General features: G+C 44.3%; 1 long non-coding RNA gene across 1 annotated transcript in view; it reads left to right on the top strand.

The window, feature by feature from the left end:
• The window catches only part of LOC132016836 (uncharacterized), an 82,337-nt gene that overhangs the window by 19,067 nt on the left and 36,434 nt on the right, over positions 1 to 26,836 (top strand). The gene's annotated exons all lie outside the window — the stretch shown is intronic.

The raw sequence follows: 26,836 nt of genomic DNA, 5'->3' as shown, positions 1-26,836 counted from the left end.
CCATGCGTGCTGCTCCCAGACCCCCGGCAGGTCTCCGGCTTGTCATTGCCTCTTTGGTCCTTTCTCATTCGCAAAGTGAAGAATTCCATCATTCTACCTCAGTGGGGAATTAAGTGGTAGCACTTTAAGATTCTAGCTCTGTTTTGCCTGAAAAAAAAAAAAAAAAATGAAGGGAGCATTTTGTGGTATCCGAGTTCCGTTCTGGTAACGTGAGAGGCTCTAGTCATGCTCCCTCCCTCATTAACTTGTGATGATAATGTACACACAAGGCACTAATTCTTTATTTTTAAAAAATAAGATGGTGTCTAATTTGATTTGAATGCTCCAGTCTGAGAGTACGCTTCATGATTTTTAATCCAATTAGTGTTGGAGATACTTCTGATTCTAAGGGTATCTGGTTTCTGCGTATGGTATAAGTTCTAGGCCCCGGTTCTCATGTTTCCAGAAGGGAGAAGTTGGGGCCTATAGTCGATTAAAAGGGTCTGTTTATATGGTTGCTTTGTGTTTTGTTATTAAACCCAAGCGGCAGGGGGCAGAGGCCTTGCTTTTAGCTCAGATTTCCAGAAGCAGCCAAAAACCCACCGAGAATTTCAACTTGAAAAGTTTCCATACAAATCAGCATTACTTATCAATAGGGTCTCAAAACATCCTCCTTGAAGGTAAACAAAAGCTGCCACCATGACCGCCACATTGAAGGACGTTCTGGAAGTCTCGGTCCAGAGGTCAGGGGTCAATAAGCCGGTGGGTCAGCTCCCCACTTGAGCTGAATGGCACAGGGCCAGCTTCGCCCAGTCCCTGCAGGCTTTCTCTTCACATTAAACCTCAAAGTCAGTCAGAACCACTCTCCCAATAAGTAGCCTTTTCACTAAGAAGAGAGAGCCCTGAATTAAATCCTCAATTTTGTTTTGTTGGCGCAACATCACTAACACTCAGAAACTGTCTGAAGAGAATACGCGCGTGAGGTAACCTGCGCTGTAGTTTTCACACTTAACATTTTCTTTAACCAACAAAGCTCTGTATCACTCCCAAGGCAATTTCCTAATGAGAAACTTTCTTCTGTCCTTGGCTGTTGTTGAGAAAAATCAAATTAAACCATCCTAGAGAAGACACAAGGTGTGTGCCCCGGGGATAAATCAGCCGACCATCCAATTTTTATGTGCCAGGAGAGTGAAAAGAAAACAGAGGAAGTGAAAATGATAAGGCAGGAAAACACTCAGTCGAGCCCATCTGCTTGAGAACGTGTTGTCTGAGCTGCGATCCTGCTCGTATATTGGGGAATAAAGTCTGTGACAAAGCACAAGTCTTGTTTAGCACTGTTGAGAGGGGAATGTTGCTAAATACTTTTTCGTGTTATTTCACAAGATGGAATTTAATATGTTTGCCGCTGCTGTGGTTCTCGGGTGACTAGAAAAGAACGAGAAGAAGAATCTTATATTTTTTTCAGCAGGAAAGCAGTTCCTGGGATATAACTTACCCACAATGCCCTCTACCACCAATCTGGGTCCGTATGTTCAATTAACTATAAAAACATAGATGAGACCAACCAAAATACTGTACAGAAATTAAACACAAACACTGTGCCATCAGTAAAGTGTTGTGGAGAGTATGAAAAACATACCTCTGTCAAGAATGTGGAAAACAGGGAGTGGCCTTGAAATAACATTTCTTTTTTTTGAAGACTCTAGGAAAATCAAAAGCATATTGAGCTTTGGATCAGGGCTCAGGGCAAAGGGGGTGGTTGACAAGATTATTTCTTCTTGGCACTCTGAGGAGAGGGATTAGTTAATTGAATCTGTGGTTTTTAGATTGAGCTGGTGCTTCTGGCATAGCTGCTGGATGGGCAAGGTTCTTGGGTCCATTTTGCTGCTGGGTCCTATGCCCAGTTCTCCAGTATGAGAAGGAAGATTCTGTGGTCCGGCAGCGCCCCGGCCTGTTGAGACAGCCTGATGCGAAATGAGACACATTCGTTATTGGAGCAGCAGGAAACGTAGATGTTGCTGAGTACCAGGAAAAAAACGGTTCTTTTTCTGTAGATGCAATCCCGTATAAGTATCTCAAACCCAAAAGTGACGGTGTGGAAAACAGTAGGATTGGTTGGGAAAGTTGGAATAAAACTTCCTCCTCCAAAGGATTCCCCAATCTTAAGATAGGAAAAAAAACACACTAAAATATTTAAATACATGAGACAGAGGGTGGTAGAAAACTCACTGATTTCCCTCTTAGACCTAACTTTAAATGTAACAGTCTTCTAAAATGATTGAGCACTTAAAATGTCCTCTCACAAGATCCCCGAGTCTGGGGGGTGTCACTGAAGTCATAGGAGTTATATCTAAAGGGGAGGTGTAAATTTCGTTTCCATTGCCCTACCCTGTGTTCATCAGCACGACTGGTTATTAATCTTTATAATAAGTATGAAAAAGGTGGGCTTTTTCTTTTCTTTTCTTTTCTTTTTAATGTAGGCTCTACACCCAGCATAGAGTCCGACCTGGGGCCTGAACTCATAACCCTGAAATTGAGACCTGAACTGAGATCAAGAGTCAGGCGCTTAACTGACTAAGCCACCCAGGTGCCCCAAAAGGTGGTCTATTTTTTTTTTTTTTTTAGATTTTATTTATTTATTTGACAGACAGAGATCATAAGTAGGCAGAGAGGCAGGTGGCTGTTGTGGGGGGGTGGGGCAGGCTCCCCTCTGAGCAGAGAGCCCGATGCGGGGCTCGATCCCAGGGCCCTGGGACCATGACCTGAGCCGAAGGCAGAGGCTTTAATCCACTGAGCCACCCAGGTGCCCCAAGGTGAGCTATTCTTAGCCTTAGCTTATAATCAGGGCATGTATGACCCAAATAACTTCTTTCCTTTAGCAAGCTTACTGTGTCCAGTCTATTTCTCTAAGAAACCCAAAGCAAACAGATCGTGACAGTGCCTTGGAGAACATGGAGTCCTCAAACTTTATGGTGACAAGCTACTCTGATTCTTCCCCCCCATCCCCCACCCCCAAATTCCCCAAATATAAAGTTAAAAGTCTGAGATCAAGGGCAGTGCTAATGATTGGCAGACCATGCAACATCAACACACACATTTCAACTGAATCACTGTCCCACCTCTAAATGGTTAGATGATAGCAGAAAAGTCAGATGACAGGGACTAGGTCTTAATTCCTCAATCATAAAGTGATACAGCTGGAACAAGATAATCTCAAACATGTCATCTTCCCCTACCTCCAGATCTACTAGTCTACAAGTTGATAAAAACTGTTTTTCTTTTTTCCTTAGAAGGTTAAGGCTCATGTTTTAAAAGTAGCCTCATGTTCTAGCACATAGGTATTTATGAATTATATACTCGAATTGCTTTTTAGAAGGCTAAATAAAAACTCATGATTCTGGAAAAATATGTAGAATGGTTTAAAAATATGAATAACTAATGGACATCCTGGTTGTATCCAAATTCTTGCGTTAAGTTTGAGAGATGAGAAAATTATTTTCCTATGGCTAGTTTATAATTTTCACCAGCAGCATATTCTTTGTGTAAGTGTGAGTGATTATCTTTCCTAAACTGTCCAACTTTCTAAATGTCCAAAAAAACCCAAGCAACCAAATGCAAAATAATAATAATGATAATAAATAAACAAGAAAGCAAAACAAAGAAAAAACAATATCCAAACTCTTGCCTCATACATCATACTAAGACAAGATCATGCCTTCAGATGTTTCCTTTTAGAATTCAGACATTTCAAGTGTTTTGCATATGATCACTCCAGACACTGGCCGCTAGGGAGAAAGGAGAACAGGAAAAATGGTTTCTCTCCAACCTACCTCTCCCAGTGGGGGGTCCAGAAGAGGGCACTTGGTAGAGTTTCAACAATAAGCAGGCTTGCCTTGATTCTTTCCCCCTCTCCTCCTTCCCCACATTCTCTGCTTTATTCCAAAAAATGTAGAGTGTAGCATGGCATCTTTTTGAGCTTCCCATGTAGAAAATTCAGAGAAAATACTAAGACCTTGATCTACTTCCAGTGTAGGCATTCAACAGTCATGTGATTTGGGGCAAAATTTCCCCATCTGTGAATGGAAAAGTAAAAATACCTGAATGGTCTCCAACATCTCATTCAGTTCCCCCATTGTATGGCTCTGACTCTTTGTTTTTAAATGTTTGGTAAGTTTCTTGGAGCTGTATCCTTCTTGTTTGCAGAATCAGAAACTTCTAGAAAGGTTAAAAGAAAAGGAGATGAACTTCATACTATCTAAGAAAGCTTAGAGAAGTTTTCAGTATTTCTCTTCCTCTCAAGAATTAAAAATCTTTAGAGACAATTATCATTTAAAGTTAATTGTTGAACTAGTTTAGAGTTAATTACTAAAGAAACATATTGGCACTAAGTACTTGCCCATTCAAAGATGACTAAGGTTTTAAATATTTAACTTGTAAATATTGTGATTCAGACAAACATAACTCTGAACAAGGAAATTGAGGAGATTAGAATCCAGGAACACCATGCTGCCATTGGGTCATGTCGTAGATTGTACAACCTCGTGAGCATATATTCATTGTTTGGGATAAGAGATTATAACTAAGGATACACAGCTTTGAGTTGTGGTAGCCTGTTTCCTCAGTTCGTGCTCCAGTATTTTTTTTCCTTCCTTTCTTCTTTTACAGTAAGAACTGGGTGGCTCAGTCAGTTAAGGGTCCAACTCTTGATTTCAGCTTGGGCCATCAACTCAGGGTTGTGAGATGGAGCCCCACATCGGGCTCCATACTGGGCGTGGAGCCTACTTAACATTCTCTCTCTCCCTCTCCTTCTGCCCATCCCTACCCTGTTCTCTCTCGCAAAATAAAATAGTAAAATAAAATTAAATAAATAAAGTGCTTTAAAATTCTGTATCTCTCTTTGGACAGGCCACCTCAAATATCACTAAGTTTTTCGGTTTGGCATTTAACGGGGTATAGAGCACTCGTATAATTACTCAGCTACCTGCGTAATCTCAGGGCAAAAATCTCAGACCAAGTGCAACTGTGAGTCAACCTGTGCCAGTTATCCATTTACTGCCTCTCTGCTCCAAATTCACCCTTAATTGCCTGCTCTGGGAAAAAGTAAGAGCCCTTTAAAACTTTATCCTTTGCCAGCGAGCGTAACATCTGGCTTTGTCCACAGAGGGCGCTGGAGAGACATGGCAGGAGGAGGAAAGCATTTTTCCCCCCTTCCGGTTCTGGATCTTGTGCCCCATGTGACGTTTCTCTGGTGTCCATGGCTTCTCGGATACGCCAGTTCTGCATGGTATATAGTAAGCAGCACCCAGTCACTGGAGCCCAGGAGCCCGAGCTTCCTTGGCTCAGTAGCCAGAGCAATTGTGCAGTGGAATACCTCCAGTGTGAAATATGTTTGCTGGCCCCCCAAAACCAAATCACTGGCAAATTCCTCATGTGGCTCCACAGCAGCTTTCCTGCCACCAAAATGGATCTCAGCCCTGACAGTGGGCTGGGTGGGCAGAGACTCTTCCTTGGGCTCTCTACTACAGCTCCAGGGGCAGCAGTTGCTCCTTCCACCTACTATTCTATATTCCTTAGATGCTCTTGATCCACTCGCAAACAACCCCCCACCATGATTCCAATACTGTCTTGTACTTAACTCTTTATATTAAACTTTTCTGTTTAAATTTACTGGGGTTTCTTTCTCCTGATTGGACTGATTGCATTAAGTGATGCATATACCAGGGTGAAATGTACATATATTTATGGAAAAAGAGAGAAAGAGGAAGAGGAGAGAGGGAAGGAAGGAGAGGGGGAGAGAGGTGTGTCAACCCAAAGCAAAGAAGGTTACATGCGTATTCCTTTGCTAGGGCTGCTGCATAACAGAATACTACAGATGGTGTTTAAATAACACAAGTTTATTGTCTCACGGTTCTGAAGACAGGAAGGACAAGATCAAGGTGTCGGCAGGGTTGGTTTCTTCTGAAAGCCTTCTTCTGGGCTTGCAGATGGCAGCTTTCTTCCTGTGTCCTTCCACAGCCCTTCCTCTGTGAGTGCATTCGCGGAGTCTCTGTATGTGTCCACATTTCTTCTCCTTATAAGAGCACCCGTGAGACTGGGTTGGGTCCCACTGTAACAGCCCCATCTTCACTCAGTCACCTCTTCAAGGCCCTGTCTTCAAATACTGTCATATTCTGAGGTCCTGGGGAGCAATGCTTTTGAATTTAGGAACTTTGAGGGGACCCAAGTCAGTCCACAACATTACTAGTTCTTATCTTCCAACGTCTGTATTCAATATGGCGCAGGAGTAACTCTGTGGCGGCGAGAAGGTCATCAGACTTGGCTTTGGAAGACAAGTAGCAGCCCAGGTTCTGCTACTTACCAGCTGCCAAATTATTTAGGTTCTCAAATCTCAATAGTTCATCAGTTAAATGGGCTTCAAGAGCCATAATGGGGCTTCAGTGAGATCACGCAAACAGAAATGCTCAAGAACATAGAAAAGACTAAGAAAGGTGAGGTATTCCTTGGTGAGTATATGGACTCACACGTTTTTAAAAGCAATCCATTACACTTCATACTTTATACTTATTAAAAGGCAGTTGCCAACCTATTAAACTGGTGTTAAGTATAAATGATTTGTGTAGCCAGAAAGTTTCTTTGGCTTATATATTAGACACGAGAAAAATTTCTCTAGCCCCACAACTGTCTCTAACACATGCCAGGTTGTCTTAATTAAACCAAAATTTTGAATTAATTATTATATCCTCTATATGTTTTTTTTATGCTCTGCAGAAGTAATAAGTGATATGTTTAAGCTTCATGAACTTATTTGACTTGCCCTTTGTTTTTGAAAACCGTAAAAATTGTATGGCCTTCAGAACGACACCCAGCAAATTTTTTGGCAATTACAATATTCACTAATAGAGGGATAGGAAAGAAACTGTGGCCTGCTTCTCGTTTCCCTCAATATCACATTTCTCCCCATACCACAGTAACTCTGTGCTTGTGGTCATGTTCACAGTGGGAAACTGAGGCACCAGGCATCATCATTTTGTTCAAGTCCTGAAGAGAAAGAAAACTCTCATTTATTGAGAAGCTTTGCATACAAAAGTCATATTGTACAAATTTCACTGAATCTTTACAACATTTCTAGAAAGTAAATATTTACAACATTTCTAGAAAGTAATTAATACCATCTTGCCGATAGAGGAACTGAGGCTCTTAGAGTATTAATAGTTTGTCCTGAGTCCTGTAGCTCATAAGTAGATCAGAGATAAGAACTGAGACCTTCCTGATCTGTCACGGGTGTCCTATCACCTCGTTAGTTGAAATTATTTACAATGGCCACAATGTATATTGCTGTTAGCAATGTAATTGTCGTGGAGTGAAAAGCAACCAGTAGTTGAATCTAATAGAGCTTCAATTAATAAGATTCTCCAGTGGTTAGTTAGTTCAGCGTTCTCAAGCTACACTAAGGATAATAAGAGTTAAGTGCTGGGTCTAAATAAAATTTTTTTTGGCAAATATTCAACCAGTGCTGTAATGGCACCAATTGGCCATTTGCCCCTTGTGCATATATAATCATTATCTACAGTGATATGTATTCTGTGGCCTTTTTGGTTTTTCTTTGCCATCTGTGTATGTGTTGACTTAATCTATACAGCAAGTTCTGTTCACATATTTATCTGGTAAAAGAAAGTGCACTTATGATAACTATTTTCCCTTTTAATTTTTACATCAGATTGAGCAATTGAAAAATAATGAATTTTATTTTTAATTTAGACTCTCTCGTGTTTGCACTAGATTTTTAAGAAGCTTCAACTTTAGCCCTCTGTAAGCTTCACTTTGAAATCTTGTTGAAATCTGGAAGACAGATCTCATTTCAAAAGGAAAACAGAAAGAAAGATCAGATCAAACTTTTCTGAAATTGAAAAGACAAGTCATGAGGCTCAAAGGAGGAATGAATGAATGAGAGGGCCACTTTAATAGCAGGGGGTAGAAATGACATCAGTTAAATGGGACCATTCATGGGGAACCACCTTCTTTGAGGAGTCTCGTTCTTCCTTACAGGGCTCTGTGGTGCAATTATTTCAGTATTAGATTTCACCCCATACGGGAGAGGTTCCTAGAGATCAGGAGTTGCTCTACCCAGCTTCATCTCTTGTTTGACATGTCTCTGCTGCATTACAGACCATCCTCTTTTCTAACTGGACTAATATAGGGCCTTCTTGAAGAGCTCCCTCTCTCTAGTCTTCTCAGCATCACCTCCTAGTCACGATGAAATGTGATCCCATTCTGATGCCCGGATACCATCCAAATGCCTTTGCAGACTTGGAAGGCCTTGGAAACTTGGCCCAAACCAAATACTTGGTCAGCCATGTTTCCCACCATATCTACTCTTTCCCTGACCCTACCCCCTGAAATGCTACAAAGGAAATAAACAGGATGACAAGATACCCAAAGACCATGTGGTAAGCTGGCCAGGACTCCTTTAGACTGAATGATTAGAGAGAGGCCTCTTTGAGGACGTGACATTGTGTTGGAACGTACTCGAGTTGACCATGTGGAAGAGTGGGAAAGATGTGGAGGCCCAAATACAAAGACAGAACTGAACTTTTTTTTTTTTTTTTTTAAGATTTATTTTGGGGGGGCGTGGAGTGCAAAAGGAGAGGGAGAGAATCTCAAGCAGACTCCCTGCTCAGTGTGGAGCCCGTTTTGGTGCTCCATCCCATGACCCTGAGACCAGACCTGAGCCGAAACCAAGAATTGAGCACTTAACTGACTGAGCCACCCAAGTGCCCCCAGTGCTGACATTTTAAAAGGACATAATGGAGACCAGTATGTCCGGAGCCTAGTGAGGACAGGGGAAATGCAGGGAACAGAGCTGCAGATTAGGTAGAAGGTAGGTTCTGGAGGAGCTTTTCTGCCTAGTGAAAAGGGCAAAGGTAAGCCCTTGGAAATATCTATCGCATCCATGATTTTGGAAAGATTCTCCTGCCCGCCAGATAGAGTGAGATGGAGTAGGCTCTAGTTCCAACCTGTTTTCAAAGTTGCCTGTCTGTGCACAATCTGTGTGCAGATGAGGGATTATTTATGTCTCAATAATTTGTTAGAAGGGCCATGATATCTTTGTTTGGGTCCAAGTTTTGGAGCCTCCACGGAGTAGGTTAGCATTGCTCCTGGTGGTCCCTGTTTCGAGTTCTGCTGGTGCATCATCTGAGAGTCCTAACCTCCCATGTATTCTAACACTTGAGGATATCTGACACTGCATTATTCACATTGGCTTATCATCCACTGTGACCATCAGGTGATATTTTTGCTGCAGAGTCACACATTTTTCTTTATTTCCCCATTTAATTTACGTAGTTGTTTCTTCCTTTCTCATTTTTGGCCTCGAGGTCTCATTCTTTTTGATGTGGATGCTATTTCCCAGGATATTTACAAATGTGTGTATTGGCTGCCAGCAGCTAAGGGACCACTTCGGAGAAGTCTTTTTCCATATTGTGAAAAGCAGTGCTTATTACATCGCTCCAAGAGTGGGGTTGACTCTGGGGTTTCCCCAGTAGTTGGGGCAGAAATTATAGTTAGACACTCATCAGCTTGAGTCTGTTTCTTTAAAGTGGGACTATACTCGGGGTGGGGGACAGACCCCGGATTTGCAAGGACTTTGGAAACTCTGAGGTATGTACCCCCACAGTTATAAAATTATATCTTAGAAACAAGTAGCCCATTTTTTTTAGGAGAACACAACCATGTTTGTTGCATTTGGGCCCAGCAGAGAAAACGAAAATCTTGTGTTTGTCAGCAACGAGGCCACGATGCCTGTGCCCCAAGTTTAAATATCCAGGAATCATCCAGTGGTTTCCTTTTATTGTTCATAAAGTCTGTAGAGACAAACCACCTGAGTGGTTCCAGATGTGGAATCAACAAGGCTGCACTTCACAGATCTACATGTAGAAAGTAAATTTATAGACCCAAGAAAAGGCTGGGATGATTGTGCTGTTTTAGGATAGAAAGATAACTTCACTCGTTGAACAGATGAAAACACAGGACATCCAGCCTTGCAGATGGCAGATCTAGGTGAATTTCACATTTGTGAGGCCACTAGAGGCTCCAGGTGGTAATCCACTCCCCTCTGCTCTCTTTGTAAAGTAGAAATCCCAGCAATGGGCTGGTCAGCTCCAGAGGACTGGACTATTTTAGGAGATCAATTTTAACAGAATAATTTGAAGGCAACATGGCAAGGAAAAATTTCTCCACATTGACTCAAATGCTGGAGAACAAAGAAACATGAATGTGGCTTATGGTTATTAGAGTCATCTCCGTCTCATTGATATGCTGGCAGTGAAACCTACTGGTGTCCTAGGCACCTCACTTTGGCCACACAAGGTAATGTTATATGGTGGTGAGGAACATGAATTGCTTGGGTCTGGGGCCAGGAGGTTGGAATTTGTTGGCATAAATCTTGAAGCTGTTGAAGGTGTCTTATGTTCAAGTTTATCTGGCACAGCCCAAGAAGTGAAAGTTCTGATAGCCAGAATGCCTACATGGCCATAATTCGCAACCTTACTGAGTGGGGAAGAATTTTTATGGCTACTGGCAAGACTCCAAACAAAGATCCAACTATCTCGCCATAAGATATTTCAGTGGAGTGACCCAAGTTATCCGAGTAAGATTCTGGCTCATAAATCTCAGGTTGTAGTAATAACATTACTCTGTGTCCTAAATATTATGTTACAATGGCCAGAAGATGGAGGCATCTATTTTATTTACGCACAGCGCCGCTCCACTGTCAGTCTGTGAGTCCTTGTGGTGATCATTCCAGTCCTTTGCATTTTGTGCAGTAGCTAAAATCTAACACTTATTGAGAGGTGATTATGTGTCAAGTGTGGCGGTAAGTGGGCTTCAAACATTATCTTGTTTAAGCCTCCCAGGTATTATGAAGGAGCTGCTCTTGACAGATGAGGACCTAAAGCACAGAGCAGCTGAGAAGTTGAGCAAATTGCCCAGGGTCCCAAGGGCCGAAGCCCCACTCAGGCCAGCCCCAGGGTCTCTGCCGGGACACAGCGTGTCACTGTATTTCCCCCTTAAAGCCTCTTTTGATGCTGATAGAAAGCTTTCTTAAAGAAATTCTTGATCCTGGGCACCTGGGTGGTTCAGTGGGTTAAGCCTCTGCCTTCGGCTCAGGTCATGATCTCAGGGTCCTGGGATTGAGCCCCGCATCGGGATCTCTGCTCAGCGGGGAGTCTGCTTCCCCCTCTCTCTGCCTGCCTCTCTGCCTACTTGTGATCTCTCTCTCTGTTAAATAAGGAAATAAAAAATCTTTTAAAAGAAATTCTTGACCCTTTTAAAATATTAAAAACATGTAAAAATGTATCAAGAAAAAAGACAGGGGGCGCCTGGGTAGCTCAGTCAGTTTAGTGTCCTGACTCTCCATTTCCGCTCAGGTCATGATCTCAGATCCTGGGATTGAGCCCCGCATCAGGCTCTGGGCTCAGCAGGGAGTCTGCTTGAGATTCTCTCTCTCCCTCTCCCTCTGCACCCCTCCAGCCTCTGTACTCTTTCTCTAAAATAAAAAAATAAAATGAAATGAAATAAATCTTTTAAGAAAAAGAAGAAGAATGACAGAAATACTCATGCAGCCTCCTTCCAAGCTTAAGAAATAAATACACTGTCGAGGTGTCACTGTGTGCCCTGCCCCCGCCAGCCCCAGGGCTACCTCCTACCCCGGACTGCACACTCCTCTTTCCCTGTGTTTGCTTTACACTTCCACACCATCAGTGTGTCCTGAAGCACTGTATATGGTATGGTTTGGCACAGCTGCATGAACTGTGCATCGGGCCTTCTGTCTTCTCTTGCCACTTCTTTCACCCAGTGCTGCATTTGTAGGACTCACTGGTGTCGATGTGTGTGGCCATTGCTTTATTCACTCTCACTGTATGAGCACACGCAGTTTATTTCTCCTCCTGTAAGGGACATCTTCACATCAAGCATCTGGTGACCTTGACAACTACCTTCTATGTTTAGCAGGACTGGTACCACTATTTTCATTTTACTGATAAGGAATCTGAAGATCAGCTCAGGGCTTCCCCCAAGGCCGCTGTCTTAGTCTGGGTTGCTCTAACACCCATGACTAATAAACAGCTGCCAGTGTTTTCTCGAAGTTCTGGAAGTTGCGAGTCTGAGATCAGGGTGTCAGCGTTGTTGGTGTCCAGTGAGGGTCCTCTTCTGGTGTGTGGAAGGCTGTCTTCTCCCTGTTGTCCTCACGTGGCAGAGATATTAAGAGAGCTCCCTGGGGTCTCTTCTATCAGGGCACTAATCCCCTTTCTGAGGACTCTACCCTCCTGATCGCCTTACCTCCAGAAGGCCCCGTCTCCTAATGCCATCACAGGGGGGGGGTGGAGGGTAGGTGAACACGAATCTGGAGGAGGAGGACACACATATTTCATTCATGGTGGCTGCACAGTCAGAAAGTGACAGAGCCAAGATTCGAACTCAGTTCTTCTGACTCATGGTCTCGGGCTTTCTGTCCCACTGGACTTTGGCCTTTTCGGATAGTCTTCTAAAAGCCCAAGCTAGAGCCCTGTCTGCTAGGGCCTTTTCTGGCTATCTTTTGGCTTTTTGTGTTTCCATTTCGCGATGAGAACAACAGAACAACTTCTTCCCTGTAGGCCTGGAAGGCAGCTGAGAGGAAAAGCAGCCTCTGGTCTCTGCGCCTCACTTACCGCCTCTGAAGCTCATGGTAGCAAGAAAGCGACAGGGGTAAAGACAGTGCCTTCCCTCAGATAGGTCTGGGCCAGAGCTCACCCCTTTTATTTTTATTTGTAAAAGAGTCTTCGAAAAATAGGTGTGTGTGTGTGGTGTGTGTGTGTGTGTGTGTGTGTGTGTGTGCTGTGTGTGTGTGTGGTGTAGGTGTCTGTGGTGTGTGTGGTGTAGGTGTCTGTGGTGTGTGTATGTGCAGTGCATGTGGTGCATGTGTGGGGTGTGTGTGTGTGTGTGTGTGTGTGTGTGTGTGTGTGGTGTATGTGTCATCTCTTGGCAGGACAGCATGGACAAGTGTGTCTAGGTGGCTGCTGCGCTCACACCTTGCCAGGACCAGGGGACTGAGGAAGTAGTTACATTTTGTCACAAGGTTTAACACTTGAATCTGGGGAGATCTGCAAACTGACAAACTGAAAAACAGTGGGAAGGGACTGAAAGCCAGCAGATATCATTCGGGCCTTAGTTTTGAAGAGGGTGCAGGTTGGTTAATAAAGCTAAAAGCCCGTTATCATTACCCGTAACCTCCTTTCCCGGATCCTTGGCACTGAGCATCATTCAGAAGCAGAAAGATCATTGTTGTTTTCCTTCCATAGAAAGCATTTCTAGGGTCCCCTGGGTGGTTCAGTCCTTGAGGATCTGCCTTCAGCTCAGGCCATGATCTCAGGGTCCTGGGATCAAGCTCTGCATCAGGCTCCCTGCTCAGTGGGAAACCTGCTTCCGCCCTCTCCCACTCCCTGCTTGTGTTCCCTCTCTCGCTATCTCTATCTCATCACATAAACAAATAAAATCTTAAAAAAAGAAAGAAAGACAACAAGACAGCATTTCCAGAGGAATAAAGTTGATTATTTGGGGAAGAGAGGGATATATTTTAAAATGCATTTAATTATTTGAAACTTGAGTAAAACTGGTAAAATCCAAGTAAGGTGGTCAGTGAATAAATACTATTGTACCAATGTCAGGTTTCTGGTTTTGTTATTGTGCTATCATGATACAAGATGCCACTGGGGGAAGCTGGATGAAGGGCACCCTCTGCTATTTTAGAAACCTTTATGTGACCTGAAATTTCTTTCAAAATCAAAAGTTAAAAAAAAAAAAAAAAACTCAAGCTCAAGTAGCTCTTTTGCTTGTGAGCTTTTGAACCACGCAAGCCTTGTCAGTGGGCATTTCATGGCAATGTGCTGAGGATAAACGAGGAGTGGGGATTTTGCAATAATATCTTGGAATTTGCTGAAAGCTCTGGTTAGTGCTTACAAAAGCATCCTCAGAAGTTTATGATCACCTGGGGCGCCTGGGTGGCTCAGTGGGTTGAGGTCTCTGCCTTCAGCTCAGGTGATGATTCCTGGGATCGACCCCGCATCGGGCTCTCTGCTCAGCGGGGAGGCTTCCTCCTCTCTCTCTGCCTGCCTCTCTGCCTACTTGTGATCTCTGTCTGTCAAATAAATAAATAAATAACCTTCAAAAAAAAAAAGAAGTTTGTGATGACCTAACCCTGTTGGTACACACTAGTGATGCAGTTCACCTCCCAAGTGTTCAGGACTCCCGAGGTTCTTAGCTGTGGCACTGCTGGCATTCTGGAAGGGACAATTCTTTCCTTGAGGGGGGCTGTCCTGTGCATGGCAGGATGTTTAGCGACATCATGATTTCTACCCACTAGATGCCAGAAGCCCCCTGAGACTCCCCCCGTGACAACTAAAAATATCTCTAGATATGGTTAATTGTCCCCAGAGGAAGCAAAATTACCCCTGCTTGAAACTCTGCTTTGCTCAGAAAGCAAATGTCCTGTTTGTACTTTTATTTTTTTTTTTTAAGATTTATTTATTTGAGAGAGAGAGAGTGCACACACACACGGGCAGGGGCAGGGGCAGAGAGAGAGCCCAAAGTAGACTCCATGTTGAGCATGGAGCCCAACATGGGACTCGACCCCACAACCCCGAAATCACAACCCAGGCCCAAACCAAGTCTGACGCTCAACCAACTGCACCACCCAGGCGCCCCTGTTTCTAATTTTAAAAGAAACTGAAATTTCCTGATGTGATGGATTCCAGTGACCCTCGCACTCGCTCCCGCTCGTCCTTCCCACTCGCCCTTCCATTGGCCTTAAAGCACAAATTCCTTGATTAGAGACACTGGATTTTTTAAAAATGCGCCCTTTCACCCGTCCTTTAGTGTCTTGGACATAAGACACTACATTTCGGTGGCAGTACCAAAATAGAAAAGATTTTGACTCTTAAAAGACTGGCTGAGACAGATGCTTCAGAAGGAGAAATGAACACACAGTCCCCGAAGGGCAGAGTGTACTCCACGTGGGCTGTACTGAGTAATAATTCCACAGGCGAAGGTAACTCATGACATGAAAACATTCACAGGCTTTATTTAGTTTATTTTAGCCTCCGGGACGACCACAGCACATTTCTAAATATTATGGGTTTTGTAAAGGTGCCTGATGGACAAGCAGACAGCCAGTGCCCTGGAAAAGTGACACAGATTAGCGCTGAGCTTACTCACGACTTTCTCTGGAGTGTCTTTTTATGCGCTGGTGTCAGCACGGTGTCCCGCGGGCGGCTCAAGGTCATGTCCTGTGTTCATCTGCACAGGGTTTAGAAACTCTCGAAGTCTTGCTAGAGAAACATGGCCAGCCAAGGCTGAGCGTGGCTGCCCCTTCCCAGTGTCTGGTGTCCTCCCACGAAGGAACAGAGCAAAGAAATCCATCTTGAAATGAACGCCAGCCCGCAGCAGCTCCGTCCTGTGCCACATGAGTGATGTGAGTGATTGAGGCCGGCTCCAGTGTCCAGCCGTGTGTGTTGCCTTAATGTATTTATTTAACCTGGACACCGCAGAGAAGGCAACCCCACCTCCGTACCTGAAGGTCCTCGACAAAGAGAACATTCAGACACGATCCAGGGCAACAAACACATCGGGAACTCTGGCAGGGGACAGATGTTGCCAGTAGAGCACAATGCTGGGCTTTATTCCCCACGTGGAGGCAGGCGGGGGCCAGTCACACTGGAAACTGTTGCTCTCAGAGCTGCCTCGGTTGGATGGCAGAGCCGCGGAGTAAGGGGGTCCAGCTGGGCCGCGCAGAGCCCCCCCGATGGTGGCAGGTCCAGAACAACAGTGGCCTTGTGTTTCCTCTTAGGGGCTCAGTATTGGCTGATGCTGCTTGGGGGCTGCTTCCCAGGAAGAAGCTAAAAGCGGCTGTGCGCACTCTGGTCCACAACCTCCCGCTGCAACCCGGCCCAGCCCTCTGAGTCCCGGGGCCAGGCAGACGTCACACACATCTGGAAAGGGGAGACTGATGGCCGTGAACCTGCTTCCACGGACCAAGTCCTCGAATTATGGTGACTCCAGGTGATGCACTCGCCGGGCCAGCCACAGAGAAGGCTAATCCACGCTAAAGTAGTCAGGCGATTTTTACTCGGTAGACCTGATGACTGGGAGGCAGGCTTTGGGTGAAGCTAGAGGCTCTGCCACCAAGGGAGCTGGCCTTGTCTTTCCATCCAGTGCAACTGGGACACCACCCTCGGAAGTCACTCTGTGGAAGGTCAAAGGACAGAAACGCAAAGCAAACCAACTTCAACATAAAATAACTATCACACATCTACTTGCTGGGCACCATTCTGGATGTTTCCCGTATTACTGTACTCAATCTTCACAACAGCTCAGTGAGGGGAGACTGTCATTGTCCCCATTGCAGAGATCAAGAAAATGAGGCACAAAGAAGTGAAGCCACTTGCCTCACAGCCACGGAATTCTTCAGTGATCGTGCTGGTCGTCAAACCCCGGTGCCTGGCTCCTGGTTCCACAGTCTTGAGCACTAGGGAGTCGGAGCCCTTTCTCCCTGCCTGTGGCTTCCCACTCTTGTCTCTGCTTCTCTCTGAACACCTGTCTCTTTCCTTCCTCTGCGAGCGGTGGGAGCGTGGCTGCTCCAAGCCTCAGCTGAGCATCCAGGGGAGATGGGAGCCTCTTTGTCCCAGGATGTATGTATATACGTTGCTGGGCTCAGTGGGGACCACATGGATTGGCCCATCACCTGGCCAAGCCTGGGTCACCGCCTCCTGTGGCAGTTCTAGCACTGTAATGGCCCCAATTCCACACCCTTCTCTGTCTTTGGGCCTTTTTCCATGTGACTTTGCAACTCTCTCCACAAGGATTCTACTTCTCCATCACTCTGTCTGAGTTCGGCTTTGGCCAAATGGGATACTGCATGCAGAGGTTTGAGAAAGCGGTTGTCACTTCGGCATCTGCTCCTGGGGCTCAGCTTTGCCACAGGAACATGCTGGGCCGGCATCCTGAGGGCCGGGAGACTGGTGCAGCAGAGCCCAGATACCCTCATGGCCCCAAGGCTTATGAGAGGATCAGCCAAGACTGGAAGTCCTGCTCAGCTGAGCCCCGTCTAAACCATCCGCCTGCAGACCATGAGCCAAAGCAACGCTCTCACCCCCCCCTCACCCCTCGCCCTGCCGCGTTTCTGCCTCGGTTTGTTGCATGGGTGTGTTCACAGCGGGAGGGATGAGGCATGCATTAGTACATTTTACACTGAAATTTTAAAACTGAAATAAAGGTATATAAGTGTCACGTTTAGGAATTTATCTTTCTAGATGTGCAAAATTGTATACATTTAAGAATATTCACTGTGGCTTTGTTGGTAATCAAATAAATGTTTGGAAACAGACTAAATGTGCCTTAAGAGGGGACTGTTTAAAATAGAGTACAATCCGTATAACAACAGCAACCAACCATTTAAAAATGAGAATATTATCTATGTGGTCATGGGAAAAGGTCTTTCGAATTTAACATTAGATAAGCAAAGCAGTAGAACAGTGTGTGTGTTACACGATCCTGGCGGGGACGGGGGTAGGTGAGTGGAGGTATACATCTAAGCCCGCGTGTATATGCTGATGACTGCACAGAGTATCTCGGGATAGACCCTCAAGAAAATTGGGGACAGCTGCTCATTCCAGGGTTGATAGCTGGAGCCAACTTTTAATTTTACACCTTTTGTGACTTTAAAAATTTGAGCCATATTTTATGTAACTTAGTTAAAAAAATAATGAAGAGAAAAATGAGTTCTCACTGATTCGTGGTATAAAGAATGACCACAATTGCTTCTTAATGTGAGGGAAGAGAATGAATCTCACCCCTCCAGCAGTTCTCTACAGGAAAGCACGGGTGCCATTTGTTAAATGATAGTTCAAAGATCTGAAAGAATGAATTAATACTCCTGCCCCCCAGAAGCACGGTTGCAGCTCCTGGAACAGAGATTTTTGCATAACACCATTGTTAGAGTAGACACTGTATCAGTTCAACCTAATTTGCTGAGGGGCCCTCATCAGCCAGGTCTTCTGTCAGGAGCTGGAAACAAGAATACTCCTAAGACTCTGTCTTTGATCTTAAGATAGTCGCAGAGATGACTAACACTCAGTGATGAATTTTAGGATGCTGGAAGGCAGCAGCCATTAGGGTTGTCTTTGTGTCTGCAGCATCTAGCATAGGGTATGTGGAATGGAGGAAGGGAAGGGTGAAGGAAGGCAGGCAGTGCTGCACTGGGTTTGGACAAAGGAGACAACTCTAGGGAGGGAGGCAGCTTAAGGAGCGATGAGCTGGGTTGTTGAGCCCAGATACCCTCACGGCCCCCACGCTTGTGAGGGGATCAGCCAAATTATGCAAACCCACAGCCTCATTACCTGTCACTAAGACTATCACAAAAGGTATCACGCAAAAGGTTATTCATTTTTTAAAAGATTTATTTATGTATTTATTTATTTGAGAGTGAGAGAGTGTGTGTGTTAGTGGACTGATGGGCAGAGGGAGAGAGAGAGAGAGAGAGAGAGAGAATGCACAGGCAGACTCCCCACTGAGTGCAACGTGGGGCTCGATCCCACCACCCCTGAGCTGAAACCAAGAATTGGCCGCTTAACCAACTGAGCCATCCAGGTGCCCCGAAAAGTTGACATGAACTAAATTCCGTGGGTCAGCAGGTGGACAACTCCTGGTTCTCTGGAAGAACATGTACTTTGAGGCCAGAAAGACTTGTGTTAGAAACCAAAATTCACCATTTATCACCTAAATGCCCATAGGCAGCTCAATCTTTCTGAGCCTGTGCCTGCTCATTTGTAAATTGGAAATAATCTTACCTAACTTACAGGTTAATTGTGAGTGTTCAGGATCATTGATTCATTTACTCATTCACTGAGAAACACGGAGCCATGAGTGGGTGCCCGACATTGTGTTTGCACGCACAAAGTAGAGCTCAGTGGTTAAACCCAGCAGGTGTGAATGTAGGAGACCTCCTGGGCTCTCCATATTGCTTAGTAGCAGGTCACTCCTTCCACTCTGTAATCAGGAGGAATCAGGAAAGGGTAAGAGGGCACTTTTGTTAGTGTGAAATGAATGAAGCGAGCTTCACAAAGAAAGTGCAAGTCAGGGGTGCCTAGGTGGCTCAGTCGGATACATGTCTGCCTTCAGCTCGGTTCATGATCCCAGGGTCCTGGGATTGAGTCCCACATCGAGCTCCCTCCCCACTGAGCTCCCTCTCTCTCTATCTGCTGCTCCCCCGCTTGTGCTCTCTCTCTGTCAAATAAATAAATAAAATCTTAAAATAAAAAAGGGAAAGGGAGGTGAGTAGAAGGATAAATCCATTTGAGGCTCAATAAGTTCAGAGTTATTCAAATAGAGAGGATTTGGACTCTCATTCATAGAGACAATAGGGCCTTTGGGCAGGAGTCTCCTGTTCCTGGTGTAAGATGTGTGACTTCTTTTCAAACATAGTGGGGATGACCAAAGGCACAATCAAAAAAAGTGGAACCAGGAGTCAACGATCTTCCTCAATAGCCTGCACCAGCTTTTAGACCCTAAGCTCCCCGCTCCCTCCACTTGGCTGGGGAGGGTAGGGCTTTCACTCACCACTGAGCTAAGGAGACTGTGAGAATCGATAGGTCAAGCAACTTGCTGACCTTTTGTCACCAAGGGGTTGGGGAGTGGGGTGGAGAGTGGCTAGAATAACAAAGGAAGTGGGGACGTTGTTGGAGAAGAGTTGAAGGACCAGTGTTCTGGAGGAGAGAGAGGACAGTTGTCTAAGTGGCATTCCCTACCAGCCATGGGAGGGCCTCCGAGAGGATATCCCGAAGCCCTGGTTGGTGAGACCTTCCTCTGTGAGTGGAGGCAAGACACGTAGACCAAGGGGTCTAAGGACTGATTTATTCTAAACCCTCATACCCCAATATGTTGGGTTTGGATGAATTACAAGAGACATTGAATAATGACCTGTTTGAAACTTCTGTGTGTGGGGGCACATGTGTGCACACGCTTTGCAAAATGTTGAATAGCTGATAATAATAATCAGCATTGAGGGCAAGAATGTCCATGCCCATAAGGATAGCTCCAGATGGGCTCATGGCTGCAGGGAGACCCACTCACAGATGCCCCTGGGTGCTGAGATGCTCCCATGTGTCGTAGATGAGGGACTTATAACAGGGGCAGTGATGACAGAGCTGGCATTGGGACCTGGCCTCTGCCTCCTTTCCCAATCTTATCTCCTGCCTCTGGCCCCTTACATGCAGGGCGGTAGCCCTAGCAGGCCTTTCCCTTCTCACTCCATCATCACCTTCATACAGGATGCTCCTTCTGTCTTAGACATTTTTGCTAATTCTGTGTTCTTCAAAGTTCAGATTGCGGCAACCTCCTCCAGGAAGCCAAGGTTGGTCATCACTTCTTTCACCTGTCCATGAACACCACCCCAAGCTGGTTCCCTGCTCTCCTAAGCAGTATACACTTTACCTTAGGTTCCTCAAGTTCCTTCCTTCTCTGACTCCTCTGCTGGAGTGTGGACTTGAATATAGGTAATGGGTCTTAATATTATATATATATATAAATATTTATATATATATATATATATATAGAGAGAGAGAGAGAGAGAGAGAGTGCAAGAGGGTGGAGGTGGGCAGAGTGAGAAAGAGAGAGAAAATCTTAAGCAGGCTCCACGCTCAGCATGGAACCCAATGTGGGGCTCCATCTCACGACCCTGAAATCATGACCTGAGCCGATATCAAGAGTTGGATGCTTAATCATCTGAGCCACCCAAGCACCTCTAGATAATGGGTATTATATTGTCACATCCCCAGAACCTATGGCAGTATTTGGCATGTAGTAGGGACTCAAAAGTGGTTAGTTTGAGCGAACCAGTTACTGAATGAGTTTGGAAAATTTGACCACCACAGGAAAACTATCATTTTCAATCAGGTTTCTTTTTCAAGGAGTTTAAAGTGTTCCATTGAGATGACAGACCAGAGTCCATACTTCACCTCTTGTAGGATGGAAATGAGGGAGCAAAAGGACCTGTCCTCAGCTGCTAAAGCTACAGGGGTGTGAGAAATTGCCCAGATAAAGGGACAGAGCCAGATAGAGTCCACAAACTAATTGGTGGCTTTATGAGTTTTTCCCTGGAGGCAACAATTTCAAATGCCAATTCCAAATACTGAGAATGGTCCCTGTGGAATGGTTCTTGAAAAGCATTTTTTCAGTGAGAGAGAAGTTAACAAAGCTAGAAACACAGGACTTCGCTGAGAGGAAGTGATTCCTTTTCTTTTCTTTTTCTCTGTAGTTGAAGAATGGAAAACCCAACCCCATGCCTCTTGAAGATTTACAAACAGATGTAGCTCTCATAGCACATCCCAGCTGCTCTCTTAGAACCAGCCGCTGTGTGGCTTATAGAGAGCAGCTTGTCTACAGGAACCCACCGCCATCCTCTCCAAGGGCAGAAACCCAACCAGTTTCCTGCATGAGGTCATCCCTTCACAACAGGGCTTAAAGCTATTTGTTTTTAAAACAGCTGGTTCCAACCTCGTTCGCATCAAAATGTAAAATTCCAGAACGATTATTAGTATCTCACATAGGATAAGTGCAAACAATGGGTCAAGGCATGCGCTTGTCTTGTTCTGGTCATCAACACTGCTGAGCCAAAAGAGGCCAAAGATTGGACAGAAATGTTTTGATGAAGGAAGGGGGGAGAATTCATTCTTAGGTGGTTTTGCTAAGACCCCAGGTCAAGGACCCCTGTCTCTGACACACATACCCATGAAAGGTTCTGGAAGGCTACTGTGGCATGGTTATGAATTGAGAAGACTGGCATCCCTCAGAGGACCAGTCACCCAGAGGATTAGGCTTGTAACACAACCAGCACTGCTAGATGCAGAAAAAAGAGATTAAAATGGAATCAGGCTAAATTTTGCTGAAAACAATTTGAAGGAAATACATTTGTGCTAGCTATTGATAATGAGGGAAGAAACACAGTATTTAGCATTGACAGGTTTCATTTCAAAACTCTAGTTTCATCAACAGAGAGATGATTTGGGGCAAGTTACTACCCAGACAGAGCTTTAGTTTCCTCCTGTTTACAATGGTAGTTATGGAACCTACTACAGAGAGCCTTGGAGAAGATTCGAGGTAGTGTACAGAATGCACTCAGCACAGTGACCAACACAGCAAAGACAAGGTATAAACTGTGACATTCATAATGGCAAGGCAGTATTTTGCTTTGAAAAACTCTTTTCAAGTAACCGGGCAACTCACCACGAGTCCAGGAAACAGAGAAAGGCAGCAGGCAAGATAAAAGTGATGACAGGGCCAAGGTCATGAGATCCCATTTTATTAAGGAAATGACAAGGTGCATATGGCCTGGTCTAGTACCTTCTTCTTTATGGGCTCCTGCCATGTGTTCATGTGTTGACTAAGGTGAGGCTAAAGGTCTTTCCATATTCATAGTCCAAGAAAACTGGATTATTTCACTGTCAGATAGAAGCGCAGCCTGCTCAGAAGGGAGGTTTATTTGATCCATACTCCCTAAGGCCCCAGTTTCCCAAGGGAATTCCTCTCCATTCCTTTCTTCCCCGAGCAAGAGCTTGGTCCACACAATCAGTCTATCTTTTGGCACCTGAGAGATGCCTGGGAGCAGGTGTATCTGCTTAATGTCCAACCTGTTTTTATTGCCAATCCCAATGACAGGAGTGAGTTCAACTGACCATGGTTTTAGAGGAGTCAGAGTTTGTCATTGTTCCAAGAATACAGTTTCATAACAGCCATAAAATGAGGACTCTGTTTAGCTCAAGGATATTGAACTGGGGTGAAGAGCTCCAGCTGTGAGACGAAGGATGATAAACTTCTCAGCAAATTGGCAAGAGCATTGTTATACCAGTCTTTTGTCTTCTTGGAGAAGTCAGGAAAGACATCCAAGACACTGTGTTTGAGTTACAATAAAACGAAGATTCCCTTATCCCCTGATCCCTGACTCAGGGGTGCCTTCTTTAGGACTCCCAGTGATGCTCAGACAAATAATAGTCTTGGACTGTGTAGAAAGGGCATTTAATGAAATCCTTTCGACATGAAATGCTGAAAGCATCAACTGAAGGATATTAGCAATAAGCCTGGGGTCCAGTGTCCTGAGAACCACTCGCTGACCACCTGGTTCAGGCTTGGTTCAGGACAAACCAATACAGCCATCTCACTGTGGACACAAAAACAGTGACCCACCCCCCCCCAAAAATTATACCCCAAGGTCAGGGACGTTAAAGAGATGCACCTGAAACAGCTGGCCGAGTTGTAAAACCACCTCCTTTCAAAGACAAAAAGCATCTTTTGTTTACTGCCAGCCAGTATTTCCCATTAGAGAATCACCCCTTCACTTGCTGTCTGTCCGTCCCCATGGTTCTGCGGAAGTGGACTCCGTTCTTGATTCTAGAGGTTGAATGATCCAGGTCTAAGCCAATCAGCTCTTATTTTCCCCAGCCACTGATTGGTTGAGAGATGGGCATGTGACTCCTACAGAGCCAATGAGGTTTTCCAAGGGAATTCTGGGAAACTCTCATTGGCTGTGAAATGAGAGGGATGTGAGAACCAGGTGAGGGCTGAGGCGACTAAAGAAGGAAGCCATGGGCTGGGAAGAGGCAAGTAGTGGAACGAGGTCTTCGGGCCTTCCTCTGGCCATCCGGCCCCAGCCAGCCCTCCTGCGGACTCTCCGGTTCTGTGAGTCAGCAGCGTCCCTTTTCTGCGGGTGGGGAATTTTTGCCATTTAGGGCCCTCTATGGCCCCAGTGTCTACTCTGGCTTCTGAACACTGCGTCTTTTCACGTATTTTCTCATTTTAAAAGCAAAGTATACTTATTTTAGACAATTTCATAAACACAAAAAGGAAGAGACAGCAACTTTCCCAGGACCACACAGCTCTCGGGTGGCTGAGCCGCGATTCCGACCGGGGCTGGCCGCCGCCCGAGGCTGAGTGCCTCAGCCTGCCACCTGCTGTGGCCTCTCACAGATCTGCTAGGCCTGTTGTGGAAACCTCAGTCTCTTCCTCCCTTTCGAGGAACAAAAGCTTTTCCTCATGAGCCTATCTAATTATTCTTTTGCAAAATTGGGATAATATTATATATCTGGTTTATGTAGATTTTTAACTTAGTAATAGATTATGGACATTTCCCCAAGTCATGAAGTATTTCATAGGAACATCATTTTTTTTAAAGATTTTATTTATTTATAAAATTTTTTAATTTATTTATTTGACAGAGATCACAAGCAGGCAGAGAGGCAGGCAGAGAGAGAGGAGGAAGCAGGCCCCCCGCTAAGCAGAGAGCCCGATGCGGGACTCGATCCCAGGACTCTGAGATCATGACCTGAGCCGAAGGCAGCGGCTTAACCCACTGAGCCACCCAGGCACCACTAAGATTTTATTTATTTGACAGAGAGAGATCACAAGTCGCAGAGAGGCAGGCAGAGAGAGAGGAGGAAGCAGGCTCCCTGCTGAGCAGAGAGCCCAATGCGGGACTCGATCCCAGAACCCTGAGATCATGACCTGAGGCTTAACCCACTGAGCCACCCAGGTGCCCCATAGGAACATTATTTTTAATGGCTGCATGATATTCCATCTGAATGAATATAGCATAGTTTATTTACACATCCTTGGACTGTTGGACCTTCAGGAGATCGATACTGTTTTTAAAAAAGAAAATAGGTGGAGCAAGTAGATTTTTAAGGCAAGTGAAATTGGCGGGGGGGGATAACACGTCTGGCATTTGTCAAAGCCCATAGACTATTCCACAAAAAGAGTGAACTCTAATGTAAGCTATGTACTTTAGTCAGTAATAATGTCTTAATATTGTGTCCTTAGTTGTAACAAACACACCACGTCCGTGCAAGTTATTAATGATCAGAGAAACTGGAGGACAGCAGTATCTTGGTTCTGCTCAGTTTTTCTCCAGACATAAAACTTTTTCATAAAATATTCTATTCATTAAAATTAATTGATCAACAGTCTAAACAAACAAGCAAACAAAAAGCAACTTAAATATAAACTTCTCACCAGTTCTGATTCTTTTCTTTTTTTAAAAAAAGATTTTATTTGTGCGACAGAGAGAGAGTGCATACAAAAGCAGCCAGAGGGAGAGGAAGAAGCAGGCCCCTGGCTGAGCAGGGAGCACAATGTGAGACTCTATCCCAGGACCCTGGGGATCATGACCTGAGCCCAAGGTAGATGCTTAATGACTGAGCCACCCAGGCACCCCATATTTTCTTCTGTTGAATTTGTAAGAGTAGAATTACTGAAACAAAGGTTAAGATATTATACACATAGTACAATGATTTCTTTACAGGAAAAAAAAGTACCACTTTACATACCACCAATGTGTTAAGGAGTGTCTAGTTCATTCAATTCTTGTTAACACTGAAAGGTATTGAGTTTTTAAATCTTTGCAGATTTAATGAGAAACTCATGATGCCTACTTCTGATTTGCCTATTTTCCTTAACTATAAAAATCAAAACAATATGTTAGAGGTTAATCGTACAGAATAAGTATTTCAGAAATAGAAAAAAGTTCTTGAAAAATGTAGCATCACAAATCAGTGGGCAAAAAAGGACAGTTTCTCAGGATGAAGTGAGAACCGCATCTCATACCTCATCCTGTGGTCCTTAAGCATGAGTGTACATCCAAATCCCCTGGAGGGTTTCTTCAAACACAGATTGTCCAAGAATCACACCTTGAGAAACAATCCCTCATACAACCAACTCTAGAAAAATACAAAGGGTGAATGAAAAAAAGAATCAAGTATCTCTCAATCCGTGACACATCAAGAGTGTAAAACTCATGGAGATAGATTACCTTAATAGTATGATTAATATATTGTTTATTATGTACTTATAGAAATTTATGTGTTACGTAATTGTATTACAGAACGTATGTTCTTTTTGTGTACTTTTGAAAGGATTACAGATCTTAATGGTATCTTAAGCATAAGGTCCACATTACCATAAAGGCAACCTCAATATATATTTTGAGGAGGGAGGAGGGGCAGAGAGAGGGGGAAAGAGAGAATCTTAAGCAGGTTCCATGCCCAGTGTGGAGCCTGATGCAGGGCTCGATCTTATGACCCTGAGATCATGACCTTATCCGAAATCGAGTCTGACACTTAACCAGTTGAACAACCCAGGCACCCCTCAACATATTTTTTTCCCTCAACATATTTTTAATAGTAGAAAAGGGATTGATCACATTTTCTGCCCAAAATGCAATAAATCTAGAAATGAATGAGTGGAAATTAATGATGATAACATCCCAGCCACTTGGGAAATATATCACTCTCTCTCTCTCTCTCTCTCTCTCAATACATATTTGCTAAAACAACAATGATGAGATTGCTGCACACCAAAATGTACTGTATTAAAGCTACGGTGTTCTCAGGGGAAAATCTATAGCTGTAAATTCTCCCATGACTAATGAAGAAGAATGACACCAAAGAGCTACAGAACTCAAAAATTTGGGAAAAGAATATCAAACCTAGAGCAGAAGGAATTAAACATAAAAAGCATGAAGCTGAATTGAAACTAAAAAACCTAAGAGCAGTAGAATTGATTAACTCAAGAGACAGAAAGGAGAAAAAAGACAAGTCATAATCTACCTGAATCAAAGAAGCAGAAAGAGTAGAAAAATGCAAATATCCAAGATTAGACCAAAGAGAAAGCCAGAAGTCACAGATGCAAGGGAAAGAGCTCAAAGTATTAGAAGATACTTTGTAAAGCTGTGGAAATAAATTTACAAACTGACATGGACCATGATTCTAGGATTAAAACCTTTCCTCCA

Source organism: Mustela nigripes, chromosome 4 (genome assembly GCF_022355385.1).
Source record: "Mustela nigripes isolate SB6536 chromosome 4, MUSNIG.SB6536, whole genome shotgun sequence".
NCBI classification, from domain to species: Eukaryota; Metazoa; Chordata; class Mammalia; order Carnivora; family Mustelidae; genus Mustela; species Mustela nigripes.
The sequence above is the reverse complement of the archived record's forward strand: the minus strand, read 5'-3'. Positions and strand labels throughout refer to the sequence as shown.